We start from the raw sequence: 22,347 nt of genomic DNA, 5'->3' as shown, positions 1-22,347 counted from the left end.
TATGCACACTTATACATGATATCAACCGAATCACCCAATTTTATTGAATTTATGACTAATTGAATAATCAGGTAATTGGGATAGGGATAGAGATAGAGATGGGGGAGAATATTCATCTTTGTGTGCATGTATATATATAGATATAAGTGAGTGTGAAAGATTTTCATATATATATATATATATATCAATTACCTGAAGTGAGTTAGATCGAATCAAGAACCTGTTTCTTCTTTCTCTTTTTCTTAACTGCGTGGTTTGATTGTCCAGAGTAAAGAAACCAACCCATATGTCCTCTTTGTGGAAAAAGCAGAGAGACAAAGAGATGGTGTACCAAAAGCTCAAGAAAAAGGTAGACCCAACACCAGAGAGACTAATATACAGAAAAGAGGACAGAAAGAGAGAGAGAGAGGGAGAGAGATTGTGAGAAACAAGAAAATGATTGAACTAGTTGGGTTTTTCATGGTTCAAGAACTTGGTTTTGGTTGAGCAATATTGTAACGCTCTGAAAATAATACATAAACCCATCATACAGCAGATCCATAAACATAAATGAAAATTCATATTTTCATACATCAGAGTATTCTTTACAAAAGTATTACATGTTGACAACAAAAGTAAACGCCCTATGGGCTTACAACTTTCCAAGTCAACACTTGGTTACACAAAAGAAGATTTCTAACTCTTTACATATTAAGCCCTCGGCTTGAATTTACATGTAATACAAAACAAATACAACAACAAAAGAAGCCTGCAACCTCCAGCTACCCAAGCTAAGTCCTTGGAGGCGGCATGTCACATGTACCTGAAAATGGTGTCGCAAATAGGGTGAGCCAAAGCCCAGTAGAGATACGCTAAACTAAATATGAGCAATAACTAAAACATTAGCATTTGATAAATGTTTAACTCATATAAACAAACGTACATCTCTTTCATAACCAATTCATATTCACAAATATATTTCAATCCCTTTTCGTTTCATTAACCAGACAGTTTAAAAGTGAGACTACAACTCATATTGTCCACACTTGAATTGATCCACATTATGCAAACGCAATTAGGATTTCGGGACTTTCACCCTGGACACTCCGGCCAACTTAGTTGTCACCGGAGTCCATCCCCTATCTCTTCCCAAACCGGTTTAGGAGTACATCTCCTATCTCCTCCCAAACTGTGGAGTACATCCCCTATCTCCTCCCAAACCATGGAGTACATCCCCTTTCTTCTCCCAAACAAAATACATATGCAATGTATTTAAACAGCTTGTCATATACAATGATCAATTAAAGCACATATTCAACGTGTAAATCCAACCGTCATATTCAATGACATAAACCAATCGATTAGTTTCAATTTACCTAATCATCATGCAATTTCTACAACAATCATGACTATCCTCCACCGATAGCCTAAATCAGATATTTCTAACAGATAAATAAACCTAACAATAGATAATTTATCAACTTTTCCAAAGGTGAGTAATTCATAAATCCAACCACAACATTTAATCACATGTTCCTTCAATTCCAAAATTTCCGAACCAATCTCATTATTTATACAAAATAACTTATTTAATCAAATTAGGGCAAATCTCCCTCTTTATCAAATATTATACCAAAGACCAAATTTCATCAATTCCTCTCAAGCCTTAGCATATTCAAGACCCCTCATGCCCATAAAGGACTCAAATAGGAAACCCTTCTTTTATATACATAGGAACAAACCAAAAATTTACCAAAAACCTTCTCAAGTCACACCATCTATACAAGATGACAATATCTATGTTAAAACCCATAAAGGAGAGTAGAATATCCCTACCTCAAGTTTAGAAGGGGAACAAGGAAGAAAAACCCAAAAGTCGAGGAGAAACCAAGTTTTGCTCCGATCAAAATGAAGCCCTCGACAAGTTCTACACTTTTTCTCAAAAGAGCAAAGTGAGTAGAGGTCTTCAAGTAAGTAGATCTAAGAATCTATAAGTGAAAAGTGCCTTTTGAGAGAGAGTGAAGGTGTTTCACGGTTCAGAGGGAGGAAAGGAAAGAAAAAGTGAGAGAAATGGTCAAGTGAGGGCCTTTATATAGTACTAGGTCAAAAATAGATATAAGCCCCAAAGTTAACTCAAAATATCTAGTCAAAATATCCCCAAAAAGTAGGTCCAAACCGTGAGAAAAATCTGGGAAAAAGTCGCAGGTGTCGACCCTTCACAACACAAGTGTCGACACCCAAGAAGAAATCTGGAACACTAAGTGTGACTGCATTGCAGGTGTTGGCCCTTCCCTAGGCTGGTGTCGACACCAAAATGCAGTGGGTAATTTCGGAACAAGGGTCGACCCTTCCTCAGATTGGTGTCGACCCTTGCGGCCAATAAAAAGAGAAGGTGTCGACACCACCAAGACCGGTGTCGACACCAAAATGCAGTGAACAAATTCAAAACAAGGGTCGACCCTTCCCAGCTTTGGTGTCGACCCTTGTGGCAAACAAAAGAGAAGGTGTCGACACCACCAAGACCGGTGTCGACCCCAGAACATGATTTTCAAGTTTTCAAACAACTTTTCAACGCGAACGAGCGTGAATGAGCAATCCCAACAAGTTTAAATCAATTTGTACACTTCCAAAACTAAGGTACAACAACACCAAAGATTCCCAAAATAAAATAATGGGTTCAAATACATTTACCAAAAGCTTTAAAAGGCTCAAGTGCTACAAATATACACATACAGATTAAATTCAGAAAATTCATTTTCACTTTTTGGTAGACCGGCCGGTCGTTCTCCCGGACGTCGACTTAGATTTGATGAAAGTTACTGACATAGGTGGGCCCATAGGGGCTTTGGCCCACCACTTAGAGCCCATTGCACGATTCAAACACTAAAGCCCAACATTACTAGAACCCAACGTTGCACCAAGAACCAATGACATCTAAACACTTGTCAAGAGAAGAACCAGCCACGTAAGCAGACAAAGATCCTACAGAGTTATTGCACCACACATCAGCCATTAATGAGGTCCCCTGCAGCATTTAATGCGATAACCCCTTTACATCGGAACAGAACAACCTCACCATGAACAAGGCAAGCTAGAACATACGCTTTCGGCCAATATGACAGGTCGGAGTGGACAAGGAAATGATGAACAAAGGATATAAGCCGGTTTCTAAGACAAAAAGAAGGTTAAGTTCCTTACCATCACCCTATCTCTACATTCCATTAATCTCTCTTCTAACTTGCTCGTCGGAGGGTTCGCTGGGGGACTCCCGTTCCCTGTTGGACTTTTGTGTAGGTATCTCAGTGAGCCCAACGACCGGACAACGGTGTGGGAGGCGTGGATCAGCCCGACCCGTCCCTCAGGGACAAGTAGTATCATCAATTACAATAAATCGTTGGAGTGGTTCATATTAGATTACGAAACTCGTCTTTTTTTTTACTCAGATTTGATAAAAAAAAAATAGTAAACCGTTAGAGATGTCCTAAGATGTTAAGAATAATGAAAATGAACAAACAATTTAAGATACCTTAGCTTGATTCTAGCTAGGTACATAGGATTTATTTTGCACCCCGAGTTCTAAAAAGATTCCCCATCACCAAAAAAATAAAATAAATAAAAAGTAATATAGGGCTGTTTTGGCAACACGCGGAAAAAGTTAAAAGTCAGTTTTTAATTAATTTTGAGTCATATCACTTCTTATATAAAATAATGAAAAAAATTAAAAAAAGTCAAAATCTAGCTTTTAATCATTTTCTCAAAACAACCTATACTAACAAATGGAAGTTTTTAAATATACTCGTAATTTTTTTCTTTATATTCACATGGACAGCTATTTATTCTTAAGGAACAAAATTTATAATGTATATAATTTGTTGCGAGAAAATAAGTTGGTTTATTAATAATTATTTCTCTACGATAATTTTGTTGAAATAATTTAACAATTCAAATTTAAAATTAAATTAAAATGACCTCATTTTGAAGATATAGTTAGACATAAAAAAAAATATTTTATTCCCATTTTATTTTATTTTATTGCAAGCTATTAAATTATATCATTCGCTTATATGCATTATTGTGGTAATATAAAGAATTGTAAGATATTTAGACAACAAAGTTATAAATTTGAAAAATATGTTTGGGTTTGAGTTTTTAAAATATTTTTTTTGAGTTTTTTTATTTTTAGTAATCTTTTTTATGTTTTAGTAGTTTTTTAAATTTTATTTTTAGATACATTTAAAAAATAAAATGTTTGTGGAGAAATTTTTTAAAAATTTTATAAATATAAAAATTCAATTCGAAAATGTATTGACTTCTTATATTAGTGAATTTAAAATAAAAAAAAAACTTTTCTCAAATACTTTATTTTTTTAGGTGCATTTAGGTTAAATGTATTTAAAAAATAAAAAATAAGTAATAATTAAAATATTTAAAAAATTGTTAAAAATATAAAATTATGGAAAAATAAAAAATTCCAAAAATATATTTAAAAACTCAAAATTAACAGATGTTTGATTCTCATTTGACTATGGTATAAGGTGTCTCAAATTGAATTTGAATTGTTTATTTTTATTTTATTTTTACATGTTTTTTAAAAATATTTTTCGTGGTCCACAAAACATTTATGGTTAGAAAGTTCCTCCGTGATGAGTCCATTAATAACTTGAAAAAGTAATAGCCTATGAAGGGATCCCCACGTGCCTACGAAGCTTGACTTTGGTACTCCCCAGTCTATCATATAACGGTCCCATTTGGTAGAGCTGTAGAAAAGTGTTTACACATTATAACTTAACAGATTATAACTTATAGATGTAAACATAAGCTGTTAACCTGTTTGGTGCAGCTGTGGAATTATGAATTTAAGCAGTAGAGTAGTGTTTGGTTGATAAGCTGTAAAATAACTTTTTAATGTATAATTGTCCTTTTTACCCTTATATAATATAAAATGATTATTTTGTCATTTTTTTCAGTTTTAATTTTTTTAAAAAATTATTTCATTAATAAAAGTTAATATAATTAGTATTACATAAATTATTATTTTCATTTTTTCATTATAAATCAATTAATATAAAATTATTTCATTTTTTCATTATAAATTACTTAGTGTCAATTAATGGGGGATTGCGAAGGGGGATGAGGGACGACGATGGAGGCACACACACACAGAGAGAGAGAGAGAGAGAGACCAACATCAAGAGACAGAGAGAGAGAGAGAGAGATAGATCGCGATGGTTCAAAGACAGATCGTGGTGGCGATGGTTCACAAACAGGTCACGATGGCGAGAGAGAGACAGATCGCGATGGTTCAGAGAGAGAGAGATCGTGATGGCGACGAATCAACGCCAGAGGGAGAGAAAGACAGAGAGATAGAGAGAGAACATTGTTTGAATGTTGTCAGAAATAGTGACAGAGAAAGTTGGAAATAGTCGCCGAATATCGCCTCTTAGACGCCGCAAATTGCCCCTCAGGCTCTCTCTCTCTCTCTGGACGTGAACAGTGTTTGAATGTCAAGTTTATATAGTGGCATTTTGGTAATTTCTAAATTTTTGAAGGGGTATTTAAGTTATTTTGCCCTTCTATAACCAGCTGCGCGCATAAGCTCATAAAAAAAAGCTCCTCTAAGGCAGCTTACAACTTTTAGCTCAAAATCAATTAATTTAAGCTATAATCTATCTTTCATATGGTCAACCAAACACTCCAAAATGACTTATTTTAAGCCAAAAGTTGATTTAAGCGGCTTATAAGTTGTACCAAACGGGGCCAATAATGGTTCAACACTGAGATCTCACATTATGCAGGCCAATTTTGGGAACATAATTTTTAGTCATTTTTTGAATTTGTAGCAAAAGTTAAAAGTTAGTTTTTTTTTTTTTTTTTTTGTTTTTTTGTTTGTATTTAAAGACATTTGGAAAGTTGGTTTTTAGCCATTGGTAAAATTACAATTCTACTTCTCATGGGTTAAAATATGTTACATAGGTGAAGTTGTAAATATTTTAAATTAAATGGGGTAGTTTGATCATTTTATTGTGATTTGACATCATAAACAAATATTAATAAAAAAAAGTCAAAAGTAACTTTTTATCAACTTCCTAAATCAGTTGTCTAAAAAAGCCAAAAAACTTGATTAAAAGCCAAAAAATTACTTTTTACCAACTTCCCAAAACACCCCGCAGTGTTTTGAATTCAGAGCTAGCGTTGAACTTAACTACATATATTGAAGATCAACGGCTGTGGTAACCAATTGACATTCTATTTACATGGTTTGCGTACCATCCGATCAGAGATAGCAAGAAACCACCCCTTTTGGAGTCCGGATTCCCTCATTGATCCCTCTCTTTCATTTCCTCCTTGCAACGGCTGAGATCAGCCGTTGCAAATCCAACGGGTATAAAAAAAAAATAAAAAAAAAAAAATTGAAAACAAATTCAATTCGTTTTCCCGCCCAAACCAACAACAGCTTATACAGCTTTTTTACACTCACTCACTCTCACTCAGCCTCCTTTTCCTCAACTCCTCTACCCTCACCGGTGACCTACCTTCACCGGCGACCCACTCCCGACGACGGCGAGAAGCTCTGATTCAAGACGGCGAGAAACTCTGATTTAAGCAAGCTTATACAGAGTAGCTACAACTTCACCGGTTCTTTGTGTGTGTGTGTGTGTGTGTGAGTGTGTGTTTCTTGATTGTGTTTTTGATTGTGCTCTGGTATTCTAGATTGGGATATGGGTTGTTGTATTGTAATTTTTGGACTGTGCTTTGTTTCATGTTCACCATTGTTTTGTGTAATTTTAATTTTTTTTTAAAAAAAATTGAAAACCTATGTGTTCACAAATATTCTGGTATTATGGTACTCTGGTATTCTGGATTATGCAACCAATCACAAAGAGAGAGAACAAGCATGATTATGTGTGGAAAACCAAAACTCAAAAAAATACTATAAACAATTTTGAAGTTGATCCTCTAACTCATATGTGTTATTGATCTTCAAATTTAGTTTCCTGTTCTTCATGAGCCACGTCAACTCCAATGAAGGTGAGCAATCAATTAATGCATGTGTCCTAAATTTATATGAATGAGAGTTAACCCAAGGAACCAATCTTCACTGTCAGTCATAGTAGATTCAAACCACTGAGATCAGCAAGAACTCAGCAATCCTTCAGGACAAATCTCACAATGTTCAAACATCTCAGTGGAATTTTTTCTGAAACAATAGTTTAAGAGAGTGAGAGAGAGAGAGAGAGAGAGCAACTATATATGAAACAATAGTTTGAGAGAGTAAGAGAAAGAGAGAGAGAGAGAGCAACTGAATAGCTCTATATTAATCTGTAATGTTGTGTGTACGTTTACAAAGAGAATGAGCTCTCTTTATAGAGAGAAGAGGGATACAATGGAGCACCGAAAGCATAAAGGTTACATTAAACAATATAAGCACTAATGCTAAAGCTGAAAGTGTGGTAGTGGGTGTTTGCCTTTACAGATAATTTACAACTACAATGTACTGTCTAATATCTAATGTATATGATATATTAACATTTACAATGTTTGAATCATCATTCTAGACTAAAGCAAGACCCACCTATTCCAACTGACACACTTTCAAATGAGATGTAGGAATCTTCAAATTAAAATAGAACTGTGGTTGCAATAGTTCACTAAAGTTTTGTTTCTGTATTAAGTTTCTGCACTTTTATTTTAATATATATATATATATATTATAAATTGAGCTTCTGTGAATAAACATGTTATGGAATTAAATGGGTAAGTTCTATTCAGGGGTAAGTTCATGGGTAATTAAATGGGTAAGTTCTATTCATGGAATTTTTGGATAAGAAACAACATTAAATGAATGTAGTTATTCATGGGTAATTTTTGAATGTACTTAACCTTTCACTCAGCAGCATTAAATGGGGAAGTTCTATTCATTTTCACCAAATAGATATTCTATCTTGCTCAACTTCCTTACTCCAGCATTACAGTGGAAATTTTTTAAGAACAAATAAAAATCAAACTTCTTGCATGATATTACATATTGCAATTTGGCTTACATACTAACCCCCTTCTCCTCATCAGTAAGTTAAACTATTTCTCTTGTGCAATAAGATTCATAAAACTAGCAGTATATAATACTGTAATCTCTTTGAAGAGATTGAATCAGCAAATCCTTGGCTTAACCCCACTTCAAAATTGGCACTAATGGCATCAAGATTTCCAAGGTACCTCCCATACCAAAATATTCAAGAAGTTAATTTGTAAAGGCCATAAAAAAAATAGCAACAATACCATAAAGAACATAGAACAATGGATAAGAAGCACAAAAAAAAAAAAAAAAAAAAAAGAAGAAGAAGAAGAAGAAGAAGAAGAAGAAGAAGAAGAAAGAAAGAAAACTGAATTAACATTCTTCATGTTGCCACTAAGAAGCAAAAATAAAAAACAACCAATCTTCAACAATGTCAACAACATTTTGGTTTCACACCAACCAACCTCATACATGTTCACACAAAAAAGAACTTAAGCAACATTAAAAAAAAAAAAAACATGATAAAAAACAGTTTCAGCAGCAGTTTCATATGGACAAATGGGCAACAACAGTTTCAGCAACAGATGGGCAGCAAGATGAACAATTTCAACAACTTTCCAGCAACTACAACAAGATTCATCACAACAGCAACAGCAACAGCAACATACCAGAGCATAATCAAACAAAAAGCTTGACAACGAAAACCCATGAAAACTCATTTAATAATGTGAACATGAAACAGAGGGGAAAACATATAAGTTTCTTAATTAGTTTACATATAATAATGTGAACTCTCTGTGTCTCTGTTTTTTTATTTTGTTTTCAAAAACACAAGCATTGCATAATCAAAAACACAATCAAGAAATAGAGAGAGTGAGAGAGTCTGTTTGCCTTTTGTTAGGTTTTATTCTTGGCAACCCCGTTTGACAAAACTCCTTTCAGTTGTATTTGTTTTCGCATTTTTTATTTCAGTGAGGCTATGAGAGTTTAGATGTGAATCCAACCTGAATCGTGCTTTGCAGAGAAGTTTGTGATGTTAATACTTTCAAGATTTCCACTTCGCTGATTATGACGGGGATCAAGTTGCCCGGTCAGCTCGCGGGGGTCCAAGAGGCAGCGCCCCTTGGCGGGTCCAGGGCAGCGCCCCCGAAGCAAAATGCAAAAATGTATTCCAGGTTGCCTGTCCGCTCGAGCGGACATTACCCCGCTCAAGTGGAGAATCCTTGGTTCCAGCAATTTTAGTTGCCTGTAAAAATACTGAGATGTGTGATTTCGTGCTTGAGCAGGTTCTCCAGCGCTAGAGCGGACCTCTGTTTTGTGACACGCATATTTTGCTGAAGCCGCTCGAGTGAGCTGTTGGGCGCTCGAGCGGAGATCGCGGGACAAATTTCTATAAATACGTGTTTCAGTCCAGATTTTAGGATTACTGCTTCAAATCTTAGGATAAGTCCTCCAGATCTTCTTTTTGGTTCTTAAGGTTTATATCTGGGGATATTTTGATAGCTTTCTTTGATGTTTTGTTTGAGTATTCAACTCATGGTTTAAAGATTATACATCAAAGGTTTGTTTGTTTATTCTACACAAAAGAGAGAGTTGTTCTTCGGTGGATTCTGAAGAATTCGAGCCTGAAGCTTCGGTGGATTCTGGAGTGGCTCATCGTAAAGACAATTCCGAGGTGAAGACGGGGTTGGAAGAGGCACATAGAGGTTGGTTCAATTAGGCATGGATTCGCTAGGTAATTGAGAGTATACCTGTGTAATTCCTTTAAATCTTCTTAGTGGATTGTTTTTGTGGCTATTGCCCGTGGTTTTTTTATCACAATTGGAGGTGTCCAATTGTGGTTTTTCCACGTAAAATCGTTGTGTCGATTTGTCTTTGATTGTTTGATTGGGATTGTTATACACTGCTTAAAATTGATACATAATCACAAATCAACATCTAGGGGATTTCTAGATTTTTCACCTTTGTAAGGAGACCTCTTCAAGAGCTTCTCGCCGTCGTTGGGAGTGGGTCGCCGGTGAGGGTGGGTCATCGGTGAGGGTGGAGGAGCGGAGGAGAAGGGGGCTGAGTGAGAGTGAATGAGTGTAAAAAAGCTGTATAAACTGTTGCTGGTTTGGGCGGGAAAACGAATTGAATTTGTTTTCAATTTTTTTTTTATATGGCCGTTGGATTTGCAACGACTGATCTTAGCCGTTGCAAGGAGGAAATGAAGGAGAGGCATCAAGGACGGGATCCGGACTCCCCCCTTTGGGCGTGTTTGCTTGACGGAATCTTCTATTTTTTAGCTAACAAAAATACTGTATGTATTATGAAATTTTATTTTGGAAGTGCGTGTATTATATAAATTTAAAGTTCGTAGGATATGAATTACATTCACAATTGATATAACAGTAATTTTATGGTCTCAGAAATATAACTAAGAAAAATAGAAAAAAATAAATTTATATTCCCTTCATCCCAAAATAATGGTCCATTTTGGGGAATCTAATTTTTTTTATAGTACTATTATTGTACTTTAAAAAAATTAATTTTTCAAAATTACCCTTTGATAGTATAATATTTGGAGAATATCAATATCATAATTGTACTTTTTATATTGTTTATGAATTTAAAAGAATGAAAAAATAAAAAATTTATATTATTTTTGTACTTGATTTTTGGAGAGGGACTAATATTTTGAAACAGAAGGAGTAGTTGATATTTAAAGTTGATGTTGTGGGCTATAGCGACCCCGGTCTTTTCCCATTTGACTATTGTGTTCGGACATAGGTTCCGTAGATTCGGTCATTGTATAATGGTTGTTGTTGTCCCTTATTTTCTCATTTGGAATTATAGGATGTGTTGGGCAGGTTTGTTTCAGGTTGGTTGGGTTTAGAAATCAAGTGTTGCTGTCCAGTATTTTGGATCTTCGCTCGAGCGAGTAGTTTGTCGCTCGAGCGAGCTGTTGTTTTTGGTTCTTCGCTCGAGCCGGGGTTTGGTAGCTTGAGCGAGAGATTGCGTCTGGTTTGGACCTGTAGCTTTGCATTCTTGGCTCGAGCGAGCTTTTCTTCGCTCGAGCGAGTTAGTTCGTTCTTCGCTCGAGCAATAGTTCCTTCGCTCGAGCGTGTGTCTGGTTACAGACCTGAGGGTTTGAGTTCTTCGCTCGATCGAGCTTTCTTTCGCTCGAGCGAGCTTTTGGGTTGTTGGCTCGAGCAAGGCTTCCTTGGCTCGAGCGTAGTTTCTCTGTGTCTGGTCGCTCGAGCGACCAAGTCTTCGCTTGAGCGAGCCTATCCAGTTTATATACACAGCAGCGGGTTTTGATCAGTCTTTTTCATCTTCTTTTGATTCCAAACCCTAGGTCCGACTTCTCCTTCTCCCTACTCACCTTCTTTCTTAGATTTGATCCACTTAGGGTGTGTTTCTACCCTAGATCCTTCATTAAAAAGATAGAGGGAGTCGAGGGCTTTCATTTAATCTGAACATTTGGCGAATTGGAGCACTTTGGTAATTGGGCACTCATCTTTGTCTTCACCATTTGTGTTGTTTTCTTCGAGGTAGGGATTTCCTACTCCATTTTATAGGTTTTGTTCTAAGTTTTGGTATTTTAACATGTTGGGAATACTTTGGTAAATTTTGGGAAAAACCCTAGTTGTATTATTGAATTAATTTGTATAAGTAATTCATGGAATTGGAAAAAGAGGGTTAAATTCATGGAATTCATTGATTAAATGGCGTAATTGGGTAATTGGTATCATTTGTCTATTGAATTGTTGACATAGTTATTTTCAGTTTAGAAATAACTGTTTTGGGCTATCGGTGGAGGATAGTCGTGATTGTTGTGGACATTGCATGTGGATTAGGAATAACTGAAACTAATCACATTGGTTAAGTCATTAATTTTGACTATGGCATTGATACAGAAAATACGTGTATTAATTGAGCATTGCATTTGCATACATTGTTTTGTGTGTGGGAGGAGATAAGGGATGTACTCCACGGTTTAGGGGAAGATAGGGGATGGACCTCTAAACCGGATTTTGTTTGGGAGGAGATAGGGGATGGACTCCATTAGCATCACTTTTATGTGTGCTTATTTATATAGAAGTGTTTTATTGATACAACACTAAAATGTGTATCAATCTGGAAGTATGAAGTGTTTGATTTGAGCTTGAGTCTCATTTGTTTGTTGATATTGGAAGGATGTGAATATTATATATGTGATTCACTGTTGTAAGTTTGGCCAGGTTCTGAGCCATGTTGATAAAATTGGAAAGTAAAACGTATCTTAGACAATAGTGTCATGAGATTGTAAAATGAAGTAATTGATTATCTTGGTTAACCATCTGTTGAATACTATTGCTTTATTCATTGCTTATAAGTGGTTTGGTATATTTCTACTGGGCTGTGGCTCACCCTTTATGGGAACATCATTTTCAGGTTCAGGTGATAAACTACCTCCAAGGACTTAGCTTGGGAGGGTTTGGCTTCTGGATTGGAGAAGACTATCTTTAGTTAATTGTCTTTAATTATTAGTACATGTAAACAATCAAGCCTAGGGCTTTTCTTGTATTGAGTTAGAACTCATATTTTTGTATCCAAGTGTTGGCTTGGAAAGATGTAAGCCTGTAGGGCGTTTTATCCGATGTTACATGTAATGCTTTATTTGGTAATACTCTGATGAATGAATTAATAAATTGTCTTCTTTAAATAATGCATGTCAATGATATATAATGGGTTAATTTTGAGGGCGTTGCATGGGCCCATACCTTAAGTAAATCAAAACTATTAACATAAAATTTTGAGTATTTTCTGAGTTTTTATGTTTGGAATTGTAGTATCGCTCTGGTTATAAACCATTGTTTTTATTTTTATTTTTTTATGAATAACTTTTTTTTTAAAAATTTGTAACATTGCAGAATTGCTAATGTGTTGGTTAAAAATAAGTCAATAAAAGTGTTAATACTAAAAATATATATAGTTTGTTTTGCATATTTATAATTTTTTAAATAAATTTTGAACTGATCAAAGTCGATTTTTTAACGAAAAATGATGAGTATATCCAAATAACTGATAGTTTTTCTGTCTCTGTATAACAAATGTACTTTTTTAACGAATAAAATGCTTTTAAAAGGTTATCAAAGGAACTTTATAATTATAGAATTGGACTATGTCCTAGTTAATTCTGAATTTCATATTTTAATATAAAAATGATTTTAATTAAGAAAATGTTTGAAACTCTTAAGGCGAAAGAGAAAATGTGAGGCGAAAAAAATATAAATGAATTTTTTTATTATTTTACTTTTTTTCGTGTCATTACTTAAATTTATAATTCAAACATATTCTAAAAAAATATTCACAATTAACCCAAAATGATATAGCATTAGAGGAGTTAATTTATTACCCACATAATCATATAAGACACAATTAATTTGTTCAACAATGATTGGTAGTTTGAATTTTCATAGTCTGAATGGTTCGAATGGCTTGAATTTCTCAAAACGAAGTCGTTTTGATAAATTTAGAGCACACAAATTTGAGGTACAAAGCATTTTTGTAATTTGTTACTGTTTGGGGTAAACTACAATAGCACACTTTTTATCTTTTTTAGAACACATCACCTCTCTATTTTTCTATACATCTTTTCATAAAAAATAAAAAACTACACTTACTTAAATCATCACAAACAATCAAACATTTCAAATGTGGGCCTGTTTGGTAACGTTTATGTTTTCAGTTTATATTTACAAAAATTTTATAAATTGGTTTTTGTTTATTTTTAGAAAAACATAAACTACAAACGCGTTTGGTTTAGACAAAATGTTTAAAAAATTTTAAAATATAAAAAAGAGTGAGAAATGGCAAGTGGTGGTGGGTGGTGACGAGTGGTGGCGGCGGCGGAAGGCGGTGGTGGAAAATTATGGCGGGGGTGGTGGCGGAAGACGTTGGTGGAAAATGGGGGCAAGTGGTGGGCGATGGTGGAAAAAGACGGTGGTGGCAAGTGGCGGGTGGTGGTGGCTGAAGACGGTGGTGGAAAGCAGTGACGGGTGGGTGGTGGATGGCGGTTGGTGGCGGATGGTGGTTGGTGGCGGGTTGGTGGCGAGTAGGTAGCGGTGGTGGTGAGTGGGTGGGTGACGGTGGCAGGTAGGTGGTGGTGGTGGGTGGGTGGTGGGTGATGGTAGTGGTGGCAGGTGGTGGGTGGTAGTGGTAGCGGCGGCGGCGGGTGGTGGGTGATGGTGTGGTGGTTGTGGTGGTGGCGGCGAGTGGCTGGTGGTGGTGGCAGGTGGGTGGTGGTGGCGGCTGGGTGGTGGGTGGTGGTGGTGGTGGGTGGGTGGCAAATGAGTGGTGGGTGGTGGTGGCAGCGGCGGGGGATGGGCGGTGGTGGCCGGTGGGTGGCAGGTGGGTGATGGTGGCGGGCGGGTGGTGGGTGGTGGTGGTGGTGGCGGGATGTGGGTGGTGGTGGCGGAAGTGGGTGGCGAGTAGATGGCAGGTGGGTGGTGGCTGGTGGTGGCAGGTGAGTGGTGAGTGGTGGTGGCAGGTGGTGGTGGCAGAAGACGGTGGTGGAAAATGGTGGCGGGTGGTGGCTAGTGTTGGGTGATAAAAAAAAAAAAAAAACACTGAAAACTGAAAATGGAAACACATTTTTGAGTTTACATTTTTTGGCCAAATTTATAAATTAAGACCACTGATTTATAAATCAAAAATTTACCAAATAAGTTTTTATTTGAATTTTTTAAATTTTTGTAAATATAAACTGAAAATTAAAAACGTAAGTGTTATCAAACGGCACAAAAAATATTACTATACATAATGGATTAATAATCTGAAAATGATTAGTCGGCTTTCAGTTGCAATGATGCCCAGAGTGTGTACATCTCAGCTTTCACTTACGAGGAAACTCACTTTCTTCAGATATCTGACTCTCTTCACAGAAATAGGTTCTCTTCATTTTCCATCTTATTTTCTCTTCCTAAAATATTTTCCCACTCTTCCTCATTCATTCTCTCTCCATCTATTTACAATATTCCTTGTAACTAAACTACCCCAATAGATGTGTCTTTTTCGTATTAGCTGTAGTTTCAGTTTGTAGTTCAATATATTGAAGTTATTGCAGTCCACAAATTCCTAGATACAATAAATGTCACCACTTGAATCTCTTCATCCTCACAAGATGAAAGAAACTTGAAATTTGGATTTGGGTTTCATTTTCCGAAGAAAATGGAGCTTTTCCGAGATTCCGTCCTCTGTTTCTTGCTCTTTCTTGTCATTCTCCCTCCTTCAATAGCTCAACTATCTCCATCAGAAACCAGAATTCTTTTCCAAATCCAACAAATTCTTGAATACCCAGAAGCCCTTCAAGGATGGAAAAACTGGACCAGCTTCTGTTACCTCCCTCAATCACCATATCTAGTGATTGTCTGCTCGGAAAATCACATAACAGAATTTTCTCTCGTGGGAAACAGATCCTCCCCTTCCCAATCCCACATTCCACCAAAACCCACCTCAGGAAACTTGTTTGTTTCTCAGGAAACTCTTTGTGATAAATATTCTCGGGAAATTTGACTATAAACCCCCTGTACCTTCCTTTCATTGTTAAAAGGACTAAGAAAAAAAATTATACTTTCTAAACCCCCTCATAATTATAAAGTCTTGCATAAAGGACAAAATTTATTATTTAAATATTTTATTAGACTATTATACCCTCAACTAAATTGTCCCACCTTCTCCACCCACTCTCTTCCCACCTTCTCTGTCTCTCTCCTTCCTCTCTCCCTTCTCTAACTCCTTCAAGCTTCAGATCTAGAAGCTCGGCTACCGCCTCTGGAACTCCTACGTCGACCTCACCAATGCCACCGGCGTCCGATCCACTTCCGCCGCTCCCTCCAGCGAACACGCCAAGCTCTGCCACGTCTCCGCTGATTTGCTCTTCCTATGTATATGTGTATGTATGTATTTATATATATGTGTGTGCAGTGGAGGAGTTTGGAGTGAAGGTGATGCCGACGTTCGTGTTGCTGAAGCAAGAGAAGGAGGTCGATAGAGTCGTCGGGGCCAAGAAGGATGAGTTGGAGAAGAAGATTGAGATGCACACTGAAACCAAAATTTGCTGCTTCGTCTGTTAAGTACTGTATCGGTAGGCAAAAGCCAGTATATTCTCAGCAAGTCCAAGGCATGATATCAAACAACATGACTGCAAACAGTTGTTATAGCTGTTTGAACAAGTGAACACTTAAGTTTCTCAATCTCAAGTATTCTTTAACTTTTTATTAAATAAATTAGAATGCTTGCGCTTAAAAGATTGACCAGTGCACAACAGCCGAGGTTTCAATTTTATTCTTCCATATATTTAGCTAAACATATGAGAATATTATGATGAGATGTAGTAATTAAGGCTAACAAGTAAAGCACCAGATATTTTTTTTAAACACAAATATGGGTTTTGAATATATATGTATATATATATATATTTGTGTGTATAAGTGTTGTTGAAGACATGTATTCTTTGAAATCAAAAGATAGAGAGATATTTGGATGTGTTCTTTGAAATGGCCACCGCAATTAGATTATGATTATGTTGATATTTGGATGTTTTTGTTTAGTTTTTGATCTGTGTGTTTTGTGGTTATATATCCTTGTAATATAGATTTATGTTTTTACTAGTTTTTGAATTGATCTATTCATACTCAGCTTGTTCAATGGATGATCGATCTATTAAAATGGATGATCTATTCAATTTCTCTCTCTTTCTCTCTCTCTGATAAGAATCTCTCTAATAAGAATTTCACACAGAAATTTTACTAATCAGAGTAAAATTTACTCTGAATCAGAGTAAAATTTTACTCTGGTTAAAAAATGTTGATTTGCTTAAAAATATAAAATTTTACTTTGAATCATGGTAAACTTTACTCTGATTCAGAGTAAAATTTTATTTTGGATCAGAGTAAAGTTTACTATGATTCAAAGTACAACTTTACTCTGAAATTTTACTTTGGTTAAAAAACATGTTGATTTTCTCAGCAACCAAACTATATTTGATTTTTTTGTTATGTTTATGTGATTTTCTCAGCAACCAAACACACAAGGTTATTAATACATGACACTTAGTGTGATTCAAAGTAGATACTCTCCTTAGATCATAGTAAAATTGTATTTTCAGAGTAAAATTTTACTCTAAATCAAAGTAAAGTTTACTATGATTCAAAATAAAATTTTACTCTGGTTAAAACCATGCTGATTTGCTTAACGATATAAAATTTTACTTTGAATCATAATAAATTTTACTCTGATTAATCATAGTAAAATTTTACTCTCAGAGTAAAATTTTACTCTGGTTAAAAAAGTGTTGATTTGCTTAACAATATAAAATTTTACTTTGAATCATAGTAAACTTTACTCTGATTCAGAGTAAAATTTTACTCTGAATCAGAGTAAAATTTTACTCTAAAATACACTGTGAAGATGGCTTAATAGGAGAGTTAATAGATATGAGGGTAATATAGTAAAAGAAACAAGTTTTAAAATATTAGGGGGTTTTGAAAGTACCTGTATAATTCTTGTCCTTTTGAAAGACAAATTAGACAGTGAGGGGTCTATCACCAAATCCCCCTAAATTCTCCATCGGTTCATTCTTCACAGTCCTAACCAAGCTCTCCAATTTGAAAGTAGTCTCACTAGTGTCCTTAGGCTTATGGGGTCAATTACCCGCAACGATCAACCGACTAAAATCACTAGAGAAACTGAATATCAGTTCGAGTTTCGTCTCCGGAGAAATTCCTGGATCGATTTCAGTTTTGAAAAATCTCACGAGCCTTGTTTTGGCTAACAATCTCTTCAATGGGAGTGTTCCAGACATGAAAAGCTTGCAATCTCTTCAAGAGATCGATTTAAGTATCAATCGCCTTGGGCCTGAATTTCCTTCTCTGAGTACCAATCTTGCAACAATCAAATTAAAAAACAATTCTTTGAGATCTGGAATTCCTTCAGAGATAAAGGACTTTGATCTGCTTCAACGATTCGATGTATCAGGAAACAAACTTGTGGGTCCTATTCCATCTCCTCTGTTTTCTCTGCCTTCAATCAATTCAATGCTGCTCTCTCATTGAATCTATCTTGTAGTGTCAATCTCAAATTTGTTGATATTTCTAACTACTTTTTGATTGGGAAATTACCCGCCTGCATTGGATCAAACACCATCAATCGAACTGTACTGAGTTCATGGAATTGTCTGACAAGTGGAGGTTTGGAATATCAACACCCGTATTCCTTCTGTCAGAAGGAAGCATTGGCGGTTACTCCCCCGAATATGAATCGCGAGGGGCGGTCTAAGGGCAAACTTGGCCTCATATTTGGTATTGTTGGTGGTGTTGTTGGGGCAGTTTTTGCGGTTGGATTGTTGATTTTGATAATTTTTAGAAGAGAGAAGAAGAAGAAGAAGAAGAAGAAGAAGAAGAAGAAGAAGAAAGACGATAGTTTCGAATGCGATATCTTTGTTTTGGAGAAGAGCTCTGTTCGGAGCGAGCCTGCCATTGATGGAAGTAAGCTCTTGATCTTGATCTTGATCTTTCTTCTTCTCATTTTTTACAAAATTCATTTTACCATGTTTATTACTTGTGATTTTTTAAAAATATAGTCAAATATGATTCACATTTTTTACAAAATCCATTTTATCACGTTGTGGTGAAAGACCAGGGGTATAAATGTCTTTTTACAAGTAAAGCTAACAGAATTGGTTTTGCTATATATTCAAAACTATATGAAGAATATTTAGCTGTTTTAAAAAATTAGGAAACCAAGTGCTATGGAACCACAGGTGGGCCAAAAATCTACTTTCAACATGGGGGCTTAAAATGGATTTTCCACAAAATACTAGTATAAACATTCGTTCTTTCATTCATTCTCTCAACTTGGTTGTTGAGAAATCACTTAAATGTTCATTCAAAGTTCATGAAAATAGCTTGGTTAGTGACAAAAAAATTCAATTACACAGGACATGTACTGCAAACTATGACGATGCTGTCGATGGGGCTACCACCGTACCATGTTTTCACATTGAAGGAAATGGAAGATGTGACAAACAACTTCGACCCCTCAAATTTGTCCGGGGAAGGATCTCAGGGACAAGTAAAAAGAGTTAGATTGACACAAATTTCACTGAACGAGACACAGATTAGATACATAGTAGAGCATCTTACTATTTTCAATCTTATTCATGTTAATCAATGAACAATTATTTTTTATTGATTACAATTCTATAGAGGATGGCTCAGAGACGGCTCGATTTTCCTGGTGAAATGTCTGAAGTTGAAACAGAAGCATTCGCAACAAAGCTTGCAGCAACACATGGAAATGATACCGAAGCTGAGGCATCGGCATTTGGTCAGTGTTCTAGGATGCTGCATTGTGACATACCAGAAGCACCACCCCAATACATCTAGCACTGTCTTCATTGTCCTTGAACTTGCTGCAAATGGGTCTTTGAGGGATCACCTTACAGGTAAAATAAATAGCACACATCACACTTATAAAAATATCCTTATTTATGTCCAAACAAAAAATACACATGTTTGTCAGGGACATTGACACAAAATGTAAGGTTAATTATTATTTTTTTTGTATTTATTATTATATGATTTTAGATAGTTTATTTGGGATTAAACTAAAATGTAAGGTTAATTACACTTTACCTCTTAACTACCATTGAATATCACCTTATCATTCTCTTGACTTTAAAAATACATATAGACTCTCAACTATCAAAAATTGTACAACGACCCCATTTTTGGAGGGGAAAGGTGAAGAATTTTGATAGTTCAAGAATTTATGAGATTAGGTCCACAGAGAGAGAATCTGATATAAGGCAATGCCTGTGTTTTTCTAGATTTGGCAGATAGGATAAAGAGGGAGTATCTGAAATGACCACAGAGAATGAGGATTGCAGTGGGGATTGCCAGGGGAATCCAGTTCTTGCACTCCGGAATCAGTCCAGGAATGTATGGAAATGATCTCATGATCGAAAACATATTGTTGGACAAAACTCTCACTGGCAAAATTAGCAGCTACAACATTTCATTGCCATCCAAGCTATTCTTGATTTCAAGCTTACATTATTACCAATTCCTGAACATTGGCAACCGGGTTTTTGCTTTTTCGTGTCTTCAGAAGATGAAAAGTTTCATAACACTTTTACGTGTGAAATATTTTTTGAAAATCAGCAATTTTTTTGCATTTAGGTTAAACAAGTACATTTCACATTTCTTGTCACTTGTATGAGTTAGTACGGAGAAAAAATTGACGGTAATTTGAAAGAAGTGGCCATATTGAAAGTGAACTTAAAATATATGTAGTTAATATTGTTCAAACTAAAATAATTCAAACTAAAGTGAAATTTGAAAACTACAGAGGTAGAAATATGTAATTCACCCAATAATTTTTCTAAAATAAAAATAGAAAACAGGACAGAATAAAAACACAATCAATCAAACTGTTTATTTCATCAAATAGATCAGTCTTTCTGCTCAACTCCTTTTGCATTTTTGAAATGTTTTCAGGTCGGTTCAGAGAGCCCTCTCAATGGACAAGACAGCCCCAACAGGCTTTCCAGGTAATATTTTTTTCCACTTAATCTTCTCTGTCATCTTTAAAACCTTGAATTCATTTTCATAGAAGCTCTGTATGTATATGCAGCACTGAAAGTGCAGAAAAGAATGATATTTATCAACTGGGTATAATTCTACTTGAAGTAATTTCTGGTAAACCAATCACATCCGAAACTCAATTGGCTGAGCTCAAACTTCAGGTATATATTTATTTTCCATCATTTTCTCTCTTCATTTCCTTCAAATTCTCAAAGGATGCTGACTCGATCCAACAGTAAATGTTAATGTTGGCATTTTGAATGATGTGGGTTTGAGTCACTGAAATAACCTTTCTGAAAAATTGGAAAAAGATTGAGAACATCTTATTCTTACTTGGGAAAAGATGTCCATCCTCCTAACTCACTAATGGTGTTTTATGACTTGCCCACCATTTTTCTTATTTTTTTTGTAGTATGTAACCATATAACCAATATGATGTTATGATAAGACAAAATAATTACTTGATTACGCAAATACTTGCCCAATAACAAGGGACTATCTACTTACATGTCCCAAAAACAGAGGAATAATAACTGAACCAATCATGAAACACTATTGGTTGGGCATACAACCACGTGATGTTGCAAATGCATGTGATAAATTATATCTTAAATTCTCATATCCTTCTGTCTTAATACACTTCCAATCATTAAATTGTGTGAGCATCTCAAGACACTTAAATCTCAAGGCATAATTCAATGGTTGTTAGTGCATTAAGACAGAGAGATAGAATAATTTACAGAAAGATAATCTTGTATTCCTAAAAAATACCCTATGTGTAGTGTAGATTCAAATTTGTCCACATTTCATTTTCAAAATACTTTTCAAAGAGAATTTTTTTTGGGAGCACATACCGTTGCTGATTTTTCTTTCTTCAAATTCTAGTATTCTTTAAGTGTGCTTGATCCTAATTTGCTTCAACTTCATTTTACACTTCACAACTTGAAAGAGGTTTAGCAGAGTCACCATTGAGATTGCGAGAAGCAATTGATCCTTCCATTCGTGGCACATTCGCACACGAATCATTAAAAACTGCGGTCGAAATCACCATGAAATGCCTCAGCAAAGATTAAATCTCACATCCCATCATTGAAGATGTTCTTTGGCACATGCAATACTCAATTCAAGTTCAAGAAGGATGGACTAGCAGTGGAAACCTTAGCACAAAAGTCTAGTATTGCCTTCAATTAAACTTCTCAGATTTGCAGTGTTTGTTACCTGAATTTCATTATCTTGTGGTGTAATTCAGTAGCTATCCTGTTGAATTTCATGATCATGTGTAGTTACTCTGTATAGGGCTTTAGTGATTCAACAATGAATCCCCCTTACGCTTTTATAAAATTGTAAGTGCACAGAATTAAATAACAAAATCGAACAGAACCCTCTCACATGAGGTATCTGGTTCTGTGATTGAATTCTATGCATATAATTTCGTTTTCAATTTTGAAAAGAAATAGGGTTCAACATGAATGGAGTTGGTTTGGGTTAATTGGAATCAAACTCAGAATTTAACTACACTTGCTTGGTTTCAAATTTTTAGATTCTGAATTTAACCAATCATCTTTTTGGTTCTACATTAATTTAAAAAAAAAATTACTTTATCCCCTCAAATTATCACACTAGTGTCAATTTGTTTTCTCAAATATTGATTTGAACGGAACAATTACCCCTTAAAATATCAATATTAAATAAAATACAAAATACAATTAATTGTAGCAAATTATTTTATCTGTCGGAAATATT

General features: G+C 35.4%; 1 protein-coding gene and 1 pseudogene across 1 annotated transcript in view; both read left to right on the top strand.

Moving 5' to 3' along the window:
- The window catches only part of LOC145792645 (uncharacterized), a 205,404-nt gene that overhangs the window by 162,575 nt on the left and 20,482 nt on the right, over positions 1–22,347 (top strand). The gene's annotated exons all lie outside the window — the stretch shown is intronic.
- Positions 15,188–21,932, top strand: LOC114324047 (putative LRR receptor-like serine/threonine-protein kinase At1g14390; annotated as a pseudogene).

Source organism: Camellia sinensis, chromosome 6, assembly GCF_055761805.1.
Source record: "Camellia sinensis isolate YWXY chromosome 6, ASM5576180v1, whole genome shotgun sequence".
NCBI lineage: Eukaryota > Viridiplantae > Streptophyta > Magnoliopsida > Ericales > Theaceae > Camellia > Camellia sinensis.
Note: the sequence above shows the minus strand (reverse complement) of the source record. Positions and strands in the feature narration are given on the sequence as shown.